Source organism: Eurosta solidaginis, chromosome X (genome assembly GCF_040869045.1).
Source record: "Eurosta solidaginis isolate ZX-2024a chromosome X, ASM4086904v1, whole genome shotgun sequence".
NCBI classification, from domain to species: domain Eukaryota; kingdom Metazoa; phylum Arthropoda; class Insecta; order Diptera; family Tephritidae; genus Eurosta; species Eurosta solidaginis.
In genome coordinates this window covers 96,756,886-96,780,224 of record NC_090324.1, presented here as the reverse complement: position 1 = coordinate 96,780,224, position 23,339 = coordinate 96,756,886, and positions in this window count along the sequence as shown.

The window sequence follows — 23,339 nt, the reverse complement described above, 5'->3', positions numbered from 1 at the left end:
GACAATTTTTGAGGGGTCGCACTGTTGGATGGGGCGAAGCACTGCTACAACAACATCGATGGTTTTGTGTACAATCGTTAGTATCACAAATTTCTTCTAGCGGCAATTTTTACACATGATGTATGTTAAAACGAACAAAAATAAATACGAATTTTTTAATAATTAATAATGAATGCCGGTTAGCTAAAGTGGTCCCTTGAGTAGCTTATTATAAAATTTACAACAATAATAAAATGTTTTGGAGGACGAAAATAGACGAATTTTGCCTGACGTTGTTAATCGGTCACTACAATAAACATTTTTTGTAAGGCATAAGTTAAACTAAAATGTTCGCTTTCCCTTCGATTCATAAAATTAAACACATGTGTAATTCACGGTATTAAAAATATAATTATATTGACATAAGCATATATGTAGTGGGTCCTCAGAGTTATTCCACATCCAATGTAGCACACTCCAAAATTTGCTTAGACTTTGTTCTATAATGAAACACTGTGCATTGCTTCTCGACGTCTACCGCTTCGAATTTTTAAATGCTTTTTTTTACACTTTCACTGCAAGAACACCATTGAAATGCACTTTATTAAATACACATTTTATGTGGCAATTGATTTCCATTAACCTCCTTAAAAAATAATGCTTAATTTAATAGAAATCAGTAAAGAAATTTATTAAAATACAAAATGTCAAAACATTGAGTCAGAGTCACCGTAGTTATTGAATGCGGAAGCCAATTTTGGGCCTTATGACCAAATATTATTTTGTTGTAGGTAATGGGTTTGTGTCGAAATTCTGTATGTACAAAATTCTGCTTTTTAAAATTCTGCTTTCAAAATTCTGTATTACAAAATTCTGTATTAAAATATAATGTTAACAATGTTAAAGAGGCCATGTCATTATTTTGAAAAAGTGCGCCATGCACAGTAATTCCTCGTAGAACACTTTTCTGCATAGGCGGCCTTCGGCCGCGCTTATAAAAAATAACCCTGGGCTACGCCATGCCAAGTCCGGGTATGTGGTATAACCGTGGCTACCGCCACGGTGATGTTCTTCTGCGTAGTATACCCTTCTGCGTAGGCGGCCTTCGGCCGCACTTTAAAAAAATAACCCTTAGCCGATCCAACACCGGCTACGCCATGCCATGATTCCGGAATTAAACATGCAGAATTTTGAAAAAGCAGAATTTTAGAAAGCAGAATTTTAAAAAAGCAGAATTTTGTTCAAGCAGAATTTTTTCACCCAGAATTTTGTAATACAGAATAATGGCACGCTCCCGTAGGTAATATTATATTCCAATTTAGTTTTTTGAATATTTTGACTCTGGAATTCGTATGTCTGATTGCTTCCAATCGGAATTAAAGCACATTTTATTGGGTTTAATTCATTTGAAGCAAAATCCACCGAATAAAACATTTTAGAATCAAACATAATGTTTTAAATGAAATATGGCAGTCCGGTTATTTATAATTATTTTGACAGCTTCAAAGCAATCACAGATATGTTAACCATCAAAAGTACGAAAGTATCAACCCTGAAACGAAAATTTCAATGAAACTGAATGAAAAGGCGATTGCAGTCAACAAATTTTTGCAATCACTCGTGAGTGGGAGTGCTCTCGATGCACTCACAATCAAACTGAATGCTTTTTTTACATTCATGCAATCACTAAGGGAATTTGTGAATGGAAAACATGAAATCGCATTCAAACTTGGCTTATATTTTTGAAATCAACCAATCATATTTGTAAAATTAATCAGTCTTGATTTATAACTGTATTGATTGAATCATTTTACAGCTCTGGTGGATAGCATATATTGATGTCTGAAAAAATCATTGAGATCGGTGGTATACATAATATATATCTCATACAACCGATTGTTCAGATAAGAAACTTTGCGCAATTTCTGCATATATTGTTGTCTGAAAAAATCATAGAGATCGGTGGTATATATATTATATACCCCATATAAACTGTCATTTGTGCCCCCTTTTTACGGCTAGAAGCTCCAAAATTCATCAAATTTCATCAAATAGCTACGTTTGCGTCATATATTTTTGAAATACGTGATTCATAGTCATAGTTTTTACATGCAGACCACAAAAAACGTGAAGCTTTGCATCCTCACACAAAGCACCTACCTATTTTTGTACCTTTCATGAAATGGTATATTAATTTCGTCACGAAACCCAAAATTGTAAGTCCTTAAAGGAAAATAGATAGACTAACCATTAAGTATACCGAAATAATCAGGATGAAGGGCTGAGTTGATTTAGCCATGTCCGTCTGTCCGTCTTTCTGTTTGTATGCAAACTAGTCCCTCAATTTTTGAGATATCTTGATAAAATTTGGTGAGCGGGTGTATTTGGATGTCCGATTAGACATTTGTCGGAACCGGCCGGATCGGACCCCTATAGCATATATCCTCCATACAACCGATTTTTCAGAAAAAGAGGGTTTTTGTCATATCTTCCTGAATTTAACAGGTTGAAGCTTCAAACTTCACCATATACTTTCGTATATTGCACATATTGTTGTCTAAAGAAGTGATAAGATCGGTCGTATATATAGTATATATCCCCCACAACCGATTGTTCAGATAAGAAACTTTTCGTAATTACTGCCCTATTTTAAGAGCTAAAGGCTTTAAATGTCATTGAGTGCTTACGTATATAGCATATATTGTTGTCTGAAAAAATCATAAAGATCGGTGGTATATATAGTATATATATGGTGGAATATATAGTATATATATTGTATATATATATATATATATATATATATTCGCAATTTCAGCCCCATTTAAACAGGTATAAGCTTCAAATTTCACCAAATGCTTACGCGTATAGCATATATAGAGATCGGTGGTATACATAGTATATATCTCATACAACCGATTGCTCAGATAAGAAACTTTTCGCAATTTCTACCCCATTCTAACAGCAATAAGCTTCAAATTTCACCAATTCCTTACGTATATAGTACATATTGTTGTATGAAAAAATTATAGAGATCCGTGTAATATATAGTATATATATATACTATATATATTTTTTGCAATTTCAGCACCATTTTAACAGCTAGAAGCTTAAAATTTCACCAAATGCTTAAGTTTAGAGCACATATTGTTGTCTGAAAAAATCATTGAGATCGGTGATATATAAAGTATATATCTCATACACCCGATTGTTCAGATAAGAAACTTTGCGTTATTTCTGCTCCATTTTAACACCTAGAAGCTTCAAATATCACCAAATGCTTACGTGTATAGCATGTATTGTTGTCTGAAAAAATCATAGAGTTCGGTTGTATATATAGCATATATATCATACAACCGATTGTTCAGATAAGAAACTTTTCGCAATTTCTACCCCATTTTAACAGCTATATGCTTCAAATTTCACCGATTGCTTACGTATATAGCATACATTGTTGTGTAAAAATTCATAGAGATCGGAGATATATGTAATATATATATAATGGTATATATAGTAAATATATATATTTTTTTGCAATTTCAGCCCCATTATAACAGCTAGAAGCTTCAAGTTTCACCAAATGCTTACGTGTATAGCATACATTGTTGTGTAAAAATTCATAGAGATCGGTGATATATATAATATATATATAATGGTATATATAATATATATATATTTTTTTTTGCAATTTTAGCCCCATTTTAATACCTAGAAGCTTCAAATTTCACCAAATGCTTACGTGTATAGCATATATTGTCGTCTGAAAAAATCATAGAGATCGGTTGTATATATATAATATATCTCATACAACCGATCGTCCATATAAGAAACTTTTCGCAATTTCTACCCCATTTTAACAGCTATAAGCTTCAAATTTCCCCGATTGCTTACGTATATAGCATACATTTTTGTGTAAAAATTCATAGAGATCGGTGATATATATAATATATATATAATGGTATATATAGTATATATATTTTTTTTTGCAATTTCAACCCCATTTTAACAGCTAGAAGCTTCAAATTTCACCAAATGCTTACGTGTATAGCATATATTTTTGTCTGAAAAAATCATAGAGATCGGTGATATATATATTATATACCCCATATAAACTGTAAGTTTTGCCTCTTTTTTACGGCTAGAAGCTTCAAAATTCATCAAATTTCATCAAATAGTTACGTTTACGTCATATATTTTTGAAATACGTGATTCGTAGTCATAGTTTTTACATGCAGACCACAAAAAACGTGAAGATTTGCATCCTCACACAAAGTACCTACCCATTTTTATACTCAGTTGAGCAGAGCTCACAGAGTATATTAACTTTGATTGGATAACGGTTGGTTTTACAGGTATAAAGGAATCGAGATAGATATAGACTTCCATATATCAAAATCATCAGTATCGAAAAAAAATTTGATTGAGCCATGTCCGTCCGTCCGTCTGCCCGTTAACACGATAACTTGAGTAAATTTTGAGGTATCTTGATGAAATTTGGTACGTAGATTCCTCATTTCAGATCGCTATTTAAAATGAACGATATCGGACTATAACCACGCCCACTTTTTCGATATCGAAAATTTCAAAAACCAGAAAAAATGCGATAATTCATTGCCAAAGGCAGACAAGGCGATGAAACTTGGTAGGTGTATTGACCTTATGACGCAAAATGGAAAATTAGTAAAATTTTGGACAATGGACGTGGCACCGCCAACTTTTAAAAGAAGGTAATTTAAAAGTTTTGCAAGCTGTAATTTGGCAGTCGTTGAAGATAATCATGACTAAATTTGGCAGGAACGCTACTCCTATTACTATATGTATGCTCAATAAAAATTAGGAAAATCGGAGAACGAACACGCCCACTTTAAAAAAAAAAAAATTTTTAAGTCAAATTTTAACAAAAATTCAATATATTTACAGTATATAAGTAAATTATGTCAACATTCGACTCCAGTAATGATATTGTGCAATAAAATAAAAAAATAAAAGAAAATTTCAAAATGGGCGTGGCTCCGCCCTTTTTAATTTAATTTGTCTAGGATACTTTTAATGCCATAAGTCGAACAAAAATTTACCAATCCTTGTGAAATTTGGTAGATTCTAGGCAGATTCTTTGGCTTAGATTCTAGGACGGTAACAGTTTTCTGTGGAAAAGGGCGAAATCGGTTGAAGCCCCGCCCAGTTTTTTTACACAGTCGTCCACCTGTCCTTCCGCTCGGCCGTTAATACGATAACTTGAGCAAAAATCGATATATCTTTACTAAACTAAGTTCTCGTACTTAGCTGAACTCACTTTGTATTGGTGTAAAAAATGGACGAAATCCGACTATGACCACGCCCACTTTTTCGATATCGAAAGTTACGAAAAATTAAAAAAATGCCATAGTTCTATACCAAATACGAAAAAAGGGATGAAACATGGTAATTGGATTGGTTTATTGACGCAAAATATAACTTTAGAAAAAAACTTTGTAAAATGGGTGTGACAGCTACCATATTAAGTAGAAGTAAATGAAAAAGTTCTGCAGGGCGAAATCAAGGGCTTTGAATCTTGGCAGGAATACCGTTCGCAGTTTTACATATATAAATAAATTAGCGGTACCCGAAGGATGATGTTCTGGGTCACCCTGATCCACATTTTGGTCGATATCTCGAAAACTCCTTCACATATACAATTACCACCACTCCCTTTTAAAGCCCTCATTAATACCTTTAATTTGATACCCATATCGTACAAACACATTATAGAGTCACCCTTGGTCAACCTTTATGGCGGTAACTCGAAAAGGCGTCCACCTATAGAACCAACCACTCCCTTTTAAAATACTCATTAACACCTTTCATTTGATACCCACACCCTTTTAAAATACTCATTAACACCTAGGGTCACCCCTGGTCCACCTTTATGGCGATATCTCGAAAAGGCGTCCAACAATAGAACTAAGGCCCACTCCTTTTTAAAATACTCATTAAAACCTTTCATTTGATACCCATATCGTACAAACAAATTCTAGGGTCAGCCCTGGGGGTCAATTCCGTAACTGTGAAAAACTGAAAAATGTACACTCACTGAAAACTCATTTGCACACGCAATTCACACTTTAAATTTTCATGCGATTTTGTAAATTATTGTGTACGTTGTTTTGCTGAATGAGCGCTGAATGTAAAAGTCTTATGTCAGTGAGAAAATATTCATCAAACGCCATGAAAACAAAAAAGTAATTCTGCAACAGTGTGTATGAGTTTTGAGTGTCAGAATAGTGTACACTGGCTGCCAAGAAAACTGACGAAGTTTTTATCAGTGAGTTTTTTTGTTCACAGTTTTGCTTTACAGAATCACAATTTCAAAGTTTACACAATTTCTTGTGTACACTTTAAAACTCACAGTTAGCGAATAGGGCCCCTGGTCCACCTTTATGGTGTTTAAGCGACTTAAACTGTGACTTTGTTTTCTTTCGTTTGTTTCATTAGCCATTGAGTGTGCTTGTAATTCTCAACTTGTTAGTGAAATATTCTAAAGACATAGTTTAAATTTTTTATCCCAAAGCGGTGTTTTTCAAAGCAAAGCAAGGTGGCTCATCCCGCAGCCAATACCTTGGAGCCCCCAGTGCTCGCCCCCAATGAATAAATACAATGTGTAATAGGGTTTTTTTAAAGCAAGGCGAGGTGGATCGTCCCACAGCCAATACCTTGGAGCCCCCAGTGCTCGCCCCCAATGAATAAATACAAGGTGTAATAGGGGTTTTTCAAAGCAAAACAAGGTGGCTCATCCCGCAGCCAATACCTTGGAGCCCACAGTGCTCGCCCCCAATGAATAAATAAAAGGTGTAACAGGTGCATAGCAACCTCCCTCTCTAAGTAAAATAACATACAGTCCATTAAAATAATAATTTATAAAATAAAAAAAGATAATAAATTTAAAAAATGCTTGCTTGCAGTGCGCTTTGAACCCGTAACCCCAAACGTGTGAGTCGGGTACGTCATCCACTGTGCCACGGTTCATACGCCTACAAGCGCATCAAATTACTCCCTTATAACTCATATTAAACTGCTCGCCCTCAACTGCCCCACGCTTAGCTATAGTCCTTCGAGCCGGATGACCGGCTCCTATGGAATTACAACTAGACGACTAGGGGGGGAGCATGTTTAAGCGACTTAAACTATGACTTTGTTTTCTTTCGTTTGTTTCATTAGCCGTTGAGTGTGCTTGTAATTCTCAACTTGTTAGTGAAATATTCTAAAGACATAGTTTAAATTTTTTATCCCAAATCGGGGTTTTTCAAAGCAAAGCAAGGTGGCTCATCCCGCACCCAATACCTTGGAGCCCCCAGTGCTCGCCCACAATGAATAAATACAAGGTGTAATAGGAATTTTTCAAAGCAAAACAAGGTGGCTCATCCCGAAGCCAATACCTTGGAGCCCCCAGTGCTCGCCCCCAATGAATAAATACAAGGTGTAATAGGGGTTTTTCAAAGCAAAACAAGGTGGCTCATCCCGCAGCCAATACCTTGGAGCCCACAGTGCTCGCCCCCAATGAATAAATAAAAGGTGTAACAGGTGCATAGCAACCTCCCTCTCTAAGTAAAATAACATACAGTCCATTAAAATAATAATTTATAAAATAAAAAAAGATAATAAATTTAAAAAGGGCTTCCTTGCAGTTGGCTTTGAACCCGCAACCCCAAACGTGTGAGTCGGGTACGTCATCCACTGTGCCACGGCTCATACGCCTACAAGCGCATGAAATTACTCCCTTATAACTCATATTAAACTGCTCGCCCTCAACTGCCCCACGCTTAGCTAATGGCGATATCCCTAACTGGCGTTCACCTATTGAACCATTATCCACTCCCTCTTGAAATACTCTTTAATACCTTCCATTTGATACACATGTCATACAAGCACATTCCAGGGTTAACCTAGGTTCATTTTCCTACATGGTGATTTTCCCTTTTTTTGTCTCCATAGTTCTCAATGTAATGTTCGGTTACACACGAACTTAGCCTTCCTTACTTGTTTATTTTATATTTATCTTAAAAATCGTTTTATATATGTTCAAATTTCACCTAATGCTTACGTGTATAGCATATATTGTTGTCTGAAAAAATCATAGAGACCGGTGGTATATATAGTATATATCTCATACAACCGATTGTTCAGATAAGAAACTTTTCGAAATTTCTACCCCATTTTAACAGCTATAAGCTTCAAATTTCAACAATTGCTTACGTATATAGTATATATTGTTGTGTGAATAAATTATAGAGATCCGTGGTATACATAGTATATATATATATATAATATATATATTTTCTGCAATTTCAGCACCGTTTTAAGAGCTAGAAGCTTCAAATTTCACCAAATGCTTAGGTGTATAGCATATATTGTTGACTGAAAAAAATCATTGAGATCGGTGATATATAAAGTATATATCTCATACAACCGATTGTTCAGATAAGAAACTTTGCGCAATTTCTCCCCATTTTAATAGCTACAAGCTTCACATTTCACCAAATGCTTACATATATAGCATATATTGTTGTCTGAAAAAATTGATAAGATCGGTCGTATATATAGTACATATATATCCCCCACAACCGATTGTTCAGATAAGAAACTTTTCGTAATTACTGCCCTATTTTAAGAGCTAGAGGCTTCAAATTTCAACGAATGCTTACGTATATAGCATATATTGTTGTCTGAAAAAATCATAAAGATCGGGGGTATATATAGTATATACCCCATAGAAACTGTCAATTTGCCCTTTTTTTTACAGCTAGAAGCTTCAAAATTCATTATATTTCATCAAATAGTTACGTTTACGTCATATATTTTTGAAACACGTGATTCGTAGTCATAGTTTTTACATGCAGACCACAAAAAACGTGAAGCTTTGCATCCTCACACAAAGTACCTATCTATTTTTATACTTTTCATGAAAATGAAATGGTATATCAATTTCGTCACGAAACCCAAAATTGTAAGTCCTTAAAGGAAAATAGATAGACCTACCATTAAGTATACCGAAATAATCAGGATGAAAAGCTGAGTTGATTTAGCCATGTCCGTCTGTCCGTCTGTCTGTTTGAATGCAAACTAGTCCCTCAATTTTTGAGATATCTTGATAAAATTTGGTGCGCGGGCGTATTTGTCCGATTAGACATTTGTCGGAACCTGCCGGATCGGACCACTATAGCATATATCCTCCATAGAACCGATTTTTCAGAAAAACAGGATTTTTGTCATATCTTCCTCAATTCAACAGATTGAAGCTACAAACTTCACCATATACTTTCGTATATTGCACATATTGTTGTCTGAAAAAATTGATGAGATCGGTCGTATATGTAGTATATATCCCCCACAACCGATTGTTCAGATAAGGAACTTTTCGTAATTACTGCCCAATTTTAAGAGCTAGGGGCTTCAAATTTCAACGAATGCTTACGTATATAGAATATATTGTTGTCTGAAAAAATTTTAAAGATCGGTGGTATATATAGTATATATATGGTGGTATATATAGTATATATGGGGTATTTCGACCAATTTTGAACCCGACCCCTTTAGAATTGGCTGAAAGTTTTTCTTCTTTTTCTAGCTTACGAAAGACGTTTTTCAGAATTTTTTCAAATTTTTTCATTCAACTCAAAAAAAGTTATGAATTTAAAAAAAAACACCGTTTTTGTTTTCAAAATACTATAACTTTTTAAAAAATTGACCGTTTGGGATCTTTTTTTTTTAATTTGTTTTTAAATGTACTTTTCGGAAAAAATAAAAAAAAATTTTTAAAGTTTTTTTTTTTGAATTTTTCAGTTTTTCGAGAATTTTCGAATTTCGCCTTTTTTTCATAAAAAACTTCAATAAATTCTGCAATCATCCCCACTAATCCCGGAGTGGGCCGATTTTTTTTTATAATTTTTTTATTTAATTGGAAATAAAAATTTCAAAAATAAAAAAATTTTTTTTATCAATTTTATTTATATAATAAAAAAATGTAAGAAAATGATTTTTAAGTATTGGTTTCTTTATATATTATATATTATATAAAGAAAAGAATACTTAAAAATCATTTTCCTACATTTTTTTATTATATAAATAAAATTGATAAAAAAAATTTTTATTTTTGTCATTTTTTTTTCAATTAAATTAAAAAAATTATAAAAAAAAATCGGCCCACTAGGAGATTAGTGGGGATGATTGCAGAATTGATTGAGGATTTTTATGAGAAAAAAAATGGCGAAATTCGAAGATTCTCGAAAAACTGAAAAATTCAAAAAAAAAAAACTTTAAAATTTTTTTTGTATTTTTTCCGAAAAGTACATTTAAAAACAAATTTAAAAAAAAACAAGTAAGGAAGGCTAAGTTCGGGTGTAACCGAACATTACATAATCAGTTGAGAGCTATGGAGACAAAATATGGAAAATCACCATGTAGGAAAATGAACCTAGGGTAACCCTGGAATGGGGTTGTATGACATGTGTATCAAATGGAAGGTATTAAAGAGTATTTTAAGAGAGAGTAGGCCATAGTTCTATGGATGGACGCCATTTAGGGATATCGCCATAAAGGTTGACCAGGGCTGACTCTAGAATTTGTTTGTACGATATGGGTATCAAATGAAAGGTGTTACTGAGCATTTTAAGAGGGAGTGGGCCTTAGGTCTATCGGTGGACGCCTTTTCGAGATATCGCCATTGAGGTGGACCAGGGGTGACTCTAGAATGTGTTTGTACGATATGGGTATCAAATGAAAGGTGGTAATGAGTATTTTAAAAGGAATGGGCTTTAGTTCTATAGGTGAACGCCTTTTCGAGAAATCGCCATAAAGGTGGACCTGGGGTGACTCTAGAATATGTTTGTACGATATGGGTATCAAATGAAAGCTGTTAATGAGTATTTTGAAAAGGAGTGATCCTTAGTTCCATAGGTGGACGCCGTTTCGAGATATCGCCATAAAGGTGGACCAGGGGTGAGAATGTGTTTGTACGATATGGGAATCAAATGAAAGGTGTTACTGAGCATTTTAAGAGGGAGTGGGCATTAGGTCTATAGGTGGACGCCTTTTCGAAATGTCGCCATTAGGGTGGGCCAGGGGTGACTCTAGAATGTGTTTGTATGATATGGGTATCAAATGAAAGATGGTAGTGAGTATTTTAAAAGGGAGTAATCCTTAGTTCTATAGGTGGACGCCTTTTCGAGATATCGCCATAAAGGTGGACCAAGGGTGACTCTAGAATGTTTGTACGATATGGGTATCAAACGAAAGGTGTTACTGAGCATTTTAAGAGGGAGTGGGCATGAGGTCTATAGGTGGACGCCTTTTCGAGATATCGTCATTAGGGTGGGGCAGGGTGACTCTAGAATGTGTTTGTACGATATGGGTATCAAATGAAAGGTGGTAATGAGTATTTTAAAAGGGAGTTATCCGTAGTTCTATAGGTGGACGCCTTTTAGGGATATCGCCATAAAGGTGGACCAAGGGTGACTCTAGAATGTTTGTACGATATGGGTATCAAACGAAAGGTGTTACTGAGCATTTTAAGAGGGAGTGGGCATTAGGTCTATAGGTGGACGCCTTTTCGAGATATCGCCATTAGGGTGGGCCAGGGGTGACTCTAGAATGTTTGTACGATATGGGTATCAAACGAAAGGTGTTACTGAGCATTTTAAGAGGGAGTGGACATTAGGTCTATAGGTGGACGCCTTTTCGAGATATCGCCATTAGGGTGGGCCAGGGGTGACTCTAGAATGTTTGTACGATATGGGTATCAAACGAAAGGTGTTACTGAGCATTTTAAGAGGGAGTGGGCATTAGGTCTATAGGTGGACGCCTTTTCGAGATATCGCCATTAGGGTGGGCCAGGGGTGACTCTAGAATGTGTTTGAACGATATGGATATCAAATTAAAGGTATTAATGAGGGTTTTAAAAGCGAGTGGCCCTTAGATGTATATGTGAAGGCGGACTCGCGATATCGACCAAAATGTGGACCAGGTGATCCAGAAAATCATCTGTCGGGTACTGCTAATTTATTTATATATGCAATACCACTAACAGTATTCCTGCCAAGATTCCAAGGGCTGTTGATTTCGCCTTGTAGAACTTTTTCATTTTCTTCTACTTAATATGGTAGGTGTCACACCCATTTTACAAAGTTTTTTCCAAAGTTATATTTTTTTGTTTCAATAAACCAATCCAGTTACCATGTTTCATCCCTCTTTTCGTATTTGGTATAGAATTATGGCATTTTTTCATTTTTCGTAATTTTCGATATCGATAAAGTGTGCGTGGTTATGGTCGGATTTCGGCCATTTTTTATACCAAGATAAAGTGAGTTTAGATAAGTACGTGGGCTAAGTTTAGTAAAGATATATCGGTTTTTGCTCAAGTTATTGTGTTAACGGCCGAGCGGAAGGACAGACCGTGGACTGTGTATAAAAACTGGGCGTGGCTTCCACCGATTTCGCCCATTTTCACAGAGAATAGTTACCGTCATAGAATCTATGCCCCTACCAAATTTGAGAAGGATTGGTAAATTTATGTTCGACTTATGGCATTAAAATTATTCTAGACAAACTAAATGAAAATGGGCGGAGCCACGCCCATTTTGAAATTTTCCATTATTTTTTATTTTGTTGCATCATATCATTACTGGAGTTGAATTTTGACTTAATTTACTTATATGCAGTAAAGATATTAAATTTTTTGTTAAAATTTGAATTAAAAAAAAAAATTTTTTTTTAAAAGTACACGCCCACTTCATCCAGAGCAGAGCTCACAGAGTATATTAACTTTGATTGGATAACGGTTGGTTTTACAGGTATAAAGGAATCGAGATAGATATAGACTTCCATATATCAAAATCATCAGTATCGAAAAAAAATTTGATTGAGCCATGTCCGTCCGTCCGTCTGCCCGTTAACACGATAACTTGAGTAAATTTTGAGGTATATTGATGAAATTTGGTACGTAGATTCCTCATTTCAGATCGCCATTTAAAATGAACGATATCGGACTATAACCACCCCCACTTTTTCGATATCGAAAATTTCAAAAACCAGAAAAAATGCGATAATTCATTGCCAAAGGCAGACAAGGCGATGAAACTTGGTAGGTGTATTGACCTTATGACGCAAAATGGAAAATTAGTAAAATTTTGGACAATGGGCGTGGCACCGCCCACTTTTAAAAGAAGGTAATTTAAAAGCTTTGCAAGCTGTAATTTGGCAGTCGTTGAAGATAATCATGATTAAATTTGGCAGGAACGTTACTCCTATTACTATATGTATGCTCAATAAAAATTAGGAAAATCGGATAATGAACACGCCCACTTTAAAAAAAAAAAATTTTTTAAGTCAAATTTTAACAAAAATTCAATATATTTACAGTATATAAGTAAATTATGTCAACATTCGACTCCAGTAATGATATTGTGCAATAAAATAAAAAAATAAAAGAAAATTTCAAAATGGGCGTGGCTCCGCCCTTTTTAATTTAATTTGTCTAGGACACTTTTAATGCCATAAGTCGAACAAAAATTTACCAATCCTTGTGAAATTTGGTAGGGGCTTAGATTCTAGGACGGTAACAGTTTTCTGTGGAAAAGGGCGAAATCGGTTGCAGCCACGCCCAGTTTTTTTACACAGTCGTCCACCTGTTCTTCCGCTCGGCCGTTAATACGATAACTTGAGCAAAAATCGATATATCTTTACTAAAATCAGTTCTCGTACTTAGCTGAACTCACTTTGTATTGGTGTAAAAAATGGACGAAATCCGACTATGACCACGCCCAATTTTTCGATATCGAAAGTTACGAAAAATTAAAAAAATGCCATAGTTCTATACCAAATACGAAAAAAGGGATGAAACATGGTAATTGGATTGGTTTATTGACGCAAAATATAACTTTAGAAAAAAACTTTGTAAAATGGGTGTGACAGCTACCATATTAAGTAGAAGTAAATGAAAAAGTTCTGCAGGGCGAAATCAAGGGCTTTGAATCTTGGCAGGAATACCGTTCGCGGTATTACATATATAAATAAATTAGCGGTACCCGAAGGATGATGTTCTGGGTCACCCTGGTCCACATTTTGGTCGATATCTCGAAAACTCCTTCTCATATAAAATTACCACCACTCCCTTTTAAAGCCCTCATTAATACCTTTAATTTGATACCTATATCGTACAAACACATTATAGAGTCACCCTTGGTCAACCTTTATGGCGGTAACTCGAAAAGGCGTCCACCTATAGAACTAACCACTCCCTTTTAAACTACTCATTAACACCTTTCATTTGATACCCACACCCTTTTAAAATACTCATTAACACCTAGGGTCACCCCTGGTCCACCTTTATGGCGATATCTCGAAAAGGCGTCCAACAATAGAACTAAGGCCCACTCCTTTTTAAAATACTCATTAAAACCTTTCATTTGATACCCATATCGTACAAACAAATTCTAGGGTCAGCCCTGGGGGTCAATTCCGTAACTGTGAAAAACTGAAAAATGTACACTCACTGAAAACTCATTTGCACACGCAATTCACACTTTAAATTTTCATGCGATTCTGTAAATTATTATGTACGTTGTTTTGCTGAATGAGCGCTGAATGTAAAAGTCTTATGTCAGTGAGAAAATATTCATCAAACGCCATGAAAACAAAAAAGTAATTCTGCAACAGTGCGTATGAGTTTTGAGTGTCAGAATAGCGTACACTGGCTGCCAAGAAAACTGACGAAGTTTTTATCAGTGAGTTTTTTTGTTCACAGTTTTGCTTTACAGAATCACAATTTCAAAGTTTACACAATTTCTTGTGTACACTTTAAAACTCACAGTTAGCGAATAGGGCCCCTGGTCCACCTTTATGGTGTTTAAGCGACTTAAACTGTGACTTTGTTTTCTTTCGTTTGTTTCATTAGCCATTGAGTGTGCTTGTAATTCTCAACTTGTTAGTGAAATATTCTAAAGACATAGTTTAAATTTTTTATCCCAAAGCGGGGTTTTTCAAAGCAAAGCAAGGTGGCTCATCCCGCAGCAAATACCTTGGAGCCCCCAGTGCTCGCCCCCAATGAATAAATACAATGTGTAATAGGGTTTTTTTAAAGCAAGGCGAGGTGGATCGTCCCACAGCCAATACTTTGGAGCCCCCAGTGCTCACCCCCAATGAATAAATACAAGGTGTAATAGGGGTTTTTTAAAGCAAAACAAGGTGGCTCATCCCGCAGCCAATACCTTGGAGCCCACAGTGCTCGCCCCCAATGAATAAATAAAAGGTATAACAGGTGCATAGCAACCTCCCTCTCTAAGTAAAATAACATACAGTCCATTAAAATAATAATTTATAAAATAAAAAAAGATAATAAATTTAAAAAATGCTTGCTTGCAGTGCGCTTTGAACCCGTAACCCCAAACGTGTGAGTCGGGTACGTCATCCACTGTGCCACGGTTCATACGCCTACATGCGCATCAAATTACTCCCTTATAACTCATATTAAACTGCTCGCCCTCAACTGCCCCACGCTTAGCTATGGTCCTTCGAGCCGGATGACCGGCTCCTATGGAATTACAACTAGACGACTAAGCCGTCTAGGGGGGAGCATGTTTAAGCGAATTAAACTATGACTTTGTTTTCTTTCGTTTGTTTCATTAGCCATTGAGTGTGCTTGTAATTCTCAACTTGTTAGTGAAATATTCTAAAGACATAGTTTAAATTTTTATTCCAAATCGGGGTTTTTCAAAGCAAAGCAAGGTGGCTCATCCCGCACCCAATACCTTGGAGCCCCCAGTGCTCGCCCCCAATGAATAAATACAAGGTGTAATAGGGGTTTTTCAAAGCACAACAAGGTGACTCATCCCGAAGCCAATACCTTGGAGCCCCCAGTGCTCGCCCCCAATGAATAAATACAAGGTGTAATAGGGGTTTTTCAAGCAAAACAAGGTGGCTCATCCCGCAGCCAATACCTTGGAGCCCCCAGTGCTCGCCCCCAATGAATAAATAAATGGTGTAACAGGTGCATAGCAACCTCCCTCTCTAAGTAAAATAACATACAGTCCATTAAAATAATAATTTATAAAATAAAAAAAGATAATAAATTTAAAAAATGCTTGCTTGCAGTGGGCTTTGAACCCGCAACCCCAAACGTGTGAGTCGGGTACGTCATCCACTGTGCCACGGCTCATACGCCTACAAGCGCATCAAATTACTCCCTTATAACTCATATTAAACTGCTCGCCCTCAACTGCCCCACGCTTAGCTAATGGCGATATCCCTAACTGGCGTTCACCTATTGAACCATTACCCACTCCCTCTTGAAATACTCTTTAATACCTTCCGTTTGATACACATGTCATACAAGCACATTCCAGGGTTAACCTAGGTTCATTTTCCTACATGGTGATTTTCCCTTTTTTTGTCTCCATAGCTCTCAATGTAATGTTCGGTTACACACGAACTTAGCCTTCCTTACTTGTTTATTTTATATTTATCTTAAAAATCGTTTTATATATGTTCAAATTTCACCTAATGCTTACGTGTACAGCATATATTGTTGTCTGAAAAAATCATAGAGACCGGTGGTATATATAGTATATATCTCATACAACTGATTGTTCAGATAAGAAACTTTTCGAAATTTCTACCCCATTTTAACAGCTATAGGCTTCAAATTTCAACAATTGCTTACGTATATAGTATATATTGTTGTGTGAATAAATTATAGAGATCCGTGGTATATATAGTATATATATATATATATAATATATATATATTTTTTGCAATTTCAGCACCGTTTTAACAGCTAGAAGCTTCAAATTTCACCAAATGCTTAGGTGTATAGCATATATTGTTGACTGAAAAAAATCATTGAGGTCGGTGATATATAAAGTATATATCTCATACAACCGATTGTTCAGATAAGAAACTTTGCGCAATTTCTGCCCCATTTTAACAGCTACAAGCTTCACATTTCACCAAATGCTTACATATATAGCATATATTGTTGTCTGAAAAAATTGATAAGATCGGTCGTATATATAGTACATATATATCCCCCACAACCGATTGTTCAGATAAGAAACTTTTCGTAATTACTGCCCTATTTTAAGAGCTAGAGGCTTCAAATTTCAACGAATGCTTACGTATATAGCATATATTGTTGTCTGAAAAAATCATAAAGATCGGTGGTATATATAGTATATACCCCATATAAACTGTCAATTTGCCCTTTTTTTTACAGCTAGAAGCTTCAAAATTCATTAAATTTCATCAAATAGTTACGTTTACGTCATATATTTTTGAAACACGTGATTCGTAGTCATAGTTTTTACATGCAGACCACAAAAAACGTGAAGCTTTGCATCCTCACACAAAGTACTTATCTATTTTTATACTTTACATGAAAATGAAATGGTATATCAATTTCGTCACGAAACCCAAAATTGTAAGTCCTTAAAGGAAAATAGATAGACCTACCATTAAGTATACCGAAATAATCAGGATGAAAAGCTGAGTTGATTTAGCCATGTCCGTCTGTCCGTCTGTCTGTTTGAATGCAAACTAGTCCCTCAATTTTTGAGATATCTTGATAAAATTTGGTGAGCGGGCGTATTTGTCCGATTAGACATTTGTCGGAACCTGCCGGATCGGACCACTATAGCATATATCCTCCATAGAACCGATTTTTCAGAAAAACAGGATTTTTGTCATATCTTCCTCAATTCAACAGATTGAAGCTACAAACTTCACCATATACTTTCGTATATTGCACATATTGTTGTCTGAAAAAATTGATGAGATCGGTCGTATATATAGTATATATCCCCCACAACCGATTGTTCAGATAAGAAACTTTTCGTAATTACTGCCCAATTTTAAGAGCTAGAGGCTTCAAATTTCAACGAATGCTTACGTATATAGAATATATTGTTGTCTGAAAAAATTATAAAGTTCGGCGGTATATATAGTATATATATGGTGGTATATATAGTATATATGGGGTATTTCGACCAATTTTGAACCCGACCCCTTTAGAATTGGCTGAAAGTTTTTCTTCTTTTTCTAGCTTACGAAAGACGTTTTTCAGAATTTTTTCAAATTTTTTCATCCAACTCAAAAAAAGTTATGAATTTTTAAAAAAACACCGTTTTTGTTTTCAAAATACTATAACTTTTTAAAAAATTGACCGTTTGGGATCTTTTTTTTTTTTTAATTTGTTTTTAAATGTACTTTTCGGAAAAAATACAAAAAAATGTTTAAAGTTTTTTTTTTGAATTTTTCAGTTTTTCGAGAATTTTCGAATTTCGCCTTTTTTTTTTTCATAAAAAACTTCAATCAATTCTGCAATCATCCCCACTAATCCCGGAGTGGGCCGATTTTTTTTATAATTTTTTTATTTAATTGGAAAAAAAATTTCAAAAATAAAAATTTTTTTTTTATCAATTTTATTTATATAATAAAAAAATGTAAGAAAATGATTTTTAAGTATTGGTTTCTTTATATATTATATATATATTATATATTATATAGGTGGACGCCTTTTCGAGATATCGCCATTAGGGTGGGCCAGGGGTGACTCTAGAATGTTTTTACGATATGGGTATCAAACGAAAGGTGTTACTGAGCATTTTAAGAGGGAGTGGCCATTAGGTCTATAGGTGCACGCCTTTTCGAGATATCGCCATTAGGGTGGGCCAGGGGTGACTCTAGAATGTTTGTACGATATGGGTATCAAACGAAAGGTGTTACTGAGCATTTTAAGAGGGAGTGGGCATTAGGTCTATAGGTGGACGCCTTTTCGAGATATCGCCATTAGGGTGGGCCAGGGGTGACTCTAGAATGTGTTTGTACGATATGGATATCAAATTAAAGGTATTAATGAGGGTTTTAAAAGCGAGTGGCCCTTAGATGTATATGTGAAGGCGGTCTCGCGATATCGACCAAAATGTGGACCAGATGATCCAGAAAATCATCTGTCGGGTACTGCTAATTTATTTATATATGCAATACCACTAACAGTATTCCTGCCAAGATTCCAAGGGCTGTTGATTTCGCCTTGTAGAACTTTTTCATTTTCTTCTACTTAATATGGTAGGTGTCACACCCATTTTACAAAGTTTTTTCCAAAGTTATATTTTTTTGTTTCAATAAACCAATCCAGTTACCATGTTTCATCCCTTTTTTCGTAATTGGTATAGAATTATGGCATTTTTTCATTTTTCGTAATTTTCGATATCGATAAAGTGGGCGTGGTTATGGTCGGATTTCGGCCATTTTTTATACCAAGATAAAGTGAGTTTAGATAAGTACGTGGGCTAAGTTTAGTAAAGATATATCGGTTTTTGCTCAAGTTGTTGTGTTAACGGCCGAGCGGAAGGACAGACCGTGGACTGTGTATAAAAACTGGGCGTGGCTTCCACCAATTTCGCCCATTTTCACAGAGAACAGTTACCGTCATAGAATCTATGCCCCTACCAAATTTGAGAAGGATTGGTAAATTTTTGTTCGACTTATGGCATTAAAATTATTCTAGACAAACTAAATGAAAATGGGCGGAGCCACGCCCATTTTGAAATTTTCCATTATTTTTTTATTTTGTTGCATCATATCATTACTGGAGTTGAATTTTGACTTAATTTACTTATATACAGTAAAGATATTAAATTTTTTGTTAAAATTTGAATTAAAGCAAAAATTTTTTTTAAAAAGTGGGCGTGTTCTTCATCCAATATTGCTAATTTTTATTTAGCACATATATAGTAATAGTAGTAACGTTCCTGCCAAATTTCATCATGATATCTTCAACGACTGCCAAATTACAGCTTGCAAAACTTTTAAATTACCTTCTTGTAAAAGTGGGCGGTGCTACGCCCATTGTCCAAAATCTTACTAATTTTCTATTCTGCGTCATAACGTCAACCCATCTACCAAGTTTCATCGCTTTAACCGCCTTTGGCAATGAATTATCGCATTTTTTCGGTTTTTCGAAATTTTCGATATCGAAAAAGTGGGCGTGGTTATAGTCCGATATCGTTCATTTTAAATAGCGATCTGAGATGAGTGCCCAGGAATCTACATACCAAATTTCATCAAGATACCTCAAAATTTACTCAAGTTATCGTGTTAACGGACAGACGGACGGACGGACGGACGGACATGGCTCAATCAAATTTTTTTTCGATACTGATGATTTTGATATATGGAAGTCTATATCTATCTCGATTCCTTTATACCTGTACAACCAACCGTTATCCAATCAAAGTTAATATACTCTGTGAGCTCTTCTCAACTGAGTATAAAAAGATCCCAAACGGTCAATTTTTTAAAAAGTTATAGCATTTTGAAAACAAAAACTGTGTTTTTTTTAAAATTCATAACTTTTTTTGAGTTGGACGAAAAAATTTGAAAAAATTCTGAAAAACGTCTTTCGTAAGCTAGAAAAAGAATAAAAACTTTCAGCCAACTCTAAAGGGGTCGGGTTCAAAATTGGTCGAAATGGGATGGAATACCCCATATATATAGTATATATATATATTTTCGCAATTTCAGCCCCATTTTAACAGCTAGAAGCTTCAAATTTCACCGAATGCTTACGTATATAGCATATATTGATGTCTGAAAAAATCATAGAGATCGGTTGTATATATAGTATATATCTCATACAACCGATTGTTCAGATAAACTTTTCGCAATTTCTACCCCATTTTAACAGCTATAAGCTTCAAATTTCACCGATTGCTTACGTACATAGCATACATTGTTGTGTAAAAATTCATAGAGATCGGTGATATATATAATATATATATAATGGTATATATAGTATATATATATTTTTTTTTTCCAATTTCAGCCCCGTTTCAACACCTAGAAGCTTTAAATTTCCCCAAATGCTTATGTGTGTAGCATATATTGTTGTCTGAAAAAATCATAGAGATCGGTTGTATATATAGCATATATCTCATACAACCGATTGTTCAGATAAGAAACTTTTCGCAATTTCTACCCCATTTAACAGCTATAAGCTTCAAATTTCACCGATTGCTTACGTATATAGCATACATTGTTGTGTAAAAATTCATAGAGATCGGTGATATATATAATATATGTGGTACCCTATACCATACCTCAAATTCTATAACTATTCAATTTTGGTATCGTACCATATACTTACTTTCATTTTATTTCCTTTTCATTCGACATCTCATCGCAACCGGTTGTAATTTAACTAAGCTCATTCTAATTATTATTTCATTAAAGTTATAATTGTATTTAAAGCATAAAATCGCTCGGTTTATTAATTTGACATATTCATCACATTGGTAAGCTATAAACAAACAACGATTTAGCCAATCCGCTAAAACTGGTGACCCCGACGTGAACATTTGTATTCACGCGTGGCATACACGCGACTTCAACCAACTTTGAGGTTAGCTACTTTCGACAAAATGACGGACAGCGGTTCGCCACCATCCGAAATCGGAGGTAATTCGCCACCTCCACCTGCCTCAGGCACAGTAGAAAACACTGTTGCAGCTGTATACGCCAGACTCCCGATACCACCAATGAATTGCTCCAACATAGAAGCCTGGTTCACTACCATGGACTTCTGGTTCACTGCATCAGGTATCACTACCGAAAAGCAAAAAAGTGCAACTGTGCTGGCAGCACTCGACCCAAATGTAATTGGCCAATTAAGTGACGTTATTGCATCAATACCTGCTAGTTATCGCTTCGATTTCATCAAACAAAAAATAATTGCACATTTTGCTGACAGCGAACAACGACGTCTCAACCGCCTGCTATTAGATTTGCCACTCGGCGACAAAAAGCCATCCGAGCTTTTTTATGAAATGAAACGTGTCGCAGGTAACTTGGTAAGTGAAGCTGCACTCAAAAGCCTCTGAAAAAAGCGATTGCCAGACGTCGCACAGCCGGTAATAGCTGCCTTTTCTGGAACTGCCACCGATTTCACCAAAATTGCTGATTCAATAGTGGATGCCATCGCCCCCAACAACATCAACCGTATTAAATCAGTTCAGCCAAACGAAATCGGTGAACTACGCACAGCTATAGTTGGATTAGGCAAGAAATTTGAACGATTTACGACGCGTCCCCGCTCCCGCTCGCGGAGTGGCAGGCAAAGCCGTTTTGCGCAAAGGTCAAACAGCCGTAGCAACTCACACCCTAAAACACAAGGTGCAGCCAACTCATCCAATCAAGACTGCTGGTACCATCAAAAGTACGGCCGCAATGCTCGCAAATGCAGAAGCCCTTGCCGTCACAAGAATCGCTCCGTTCAATCAGTCGACACAACATCCACGTCAGCCTGACTACCACAGGCTGCGGCAGATTGTAACGAAAGGTGCGAAGTGCTTCGCTTGCAAGTCCACGATCAACATTCGAATAAAACATTTCTCGTAGACACTGGTGCCGATGTCTCCGTTCTGCCTCTCACTGCTAAAACATATGATGTCCGCCCAACAGCAGCAAAGCTATATGCGGCAAACGGTTCTGGAATCAAAGTTATAGGGGAGAAAAGAGTACACGTCGACATAGGCCTGCGTCGAGATTTTCAGTGGTCGTTCATTATTGCCGATGTAACAGCGCCTATCATTGGCGCGGATTTCATACGCTATTACGATCTTTTGGTAGACCTTCGCCGCAATCGACTCATCGATAACACCACGAATTTGCACTCTCCTGTAACAACAACAACTACACTTAAAACTGCGGAAATCAGGACTTACGATTCAACATGCCCATTTGCTGCAATACTCGCAGAATTTTCCGATACAACAAAGTTGGCTCCTCACGGTGCTTCGACAAAATCTACGACCTGCCACAGGATAATAACAACTGGTCAGTTCGTTTTCGCCCGACCACGACGTCTTCCGCCCGAGAAGCTAGCTTCAGCACGAAAAGAGTTCGAGTACCTAATGAAAGTCGGTGTCTGTCGCCCATCGAGCAGTAATTGGTCAAGCCCGCTGCACTTGGTTAAGAAAGCCGACGGTACATGGAGACCATGTGGTGATTACAGGGCACTCAACGCACAGACAGTGCCGGACCGTTACCCACTCCCTTATCTCACCGATTTCACTAGCACTCTACGAGGAAAGTCAATATTTTCTAAAATTGACCTCCATCGAGCTTTTCATCAGGTACCCATTCACGAAGACGATATTGCTAAGACCACCATCACAACACTCTTCGGGCTGTTCGAGTTCAAATTTATGACATTTGGACTCTGCAATGCTGCGCAGACGTTCCAACGACTAATCAACGAAGTGTTACCAGGTATTAATTGCGCGTTCCCGTATATCGACGATATTTGTATCGCTTCAACGTCCATCGATCAATATCGCAAC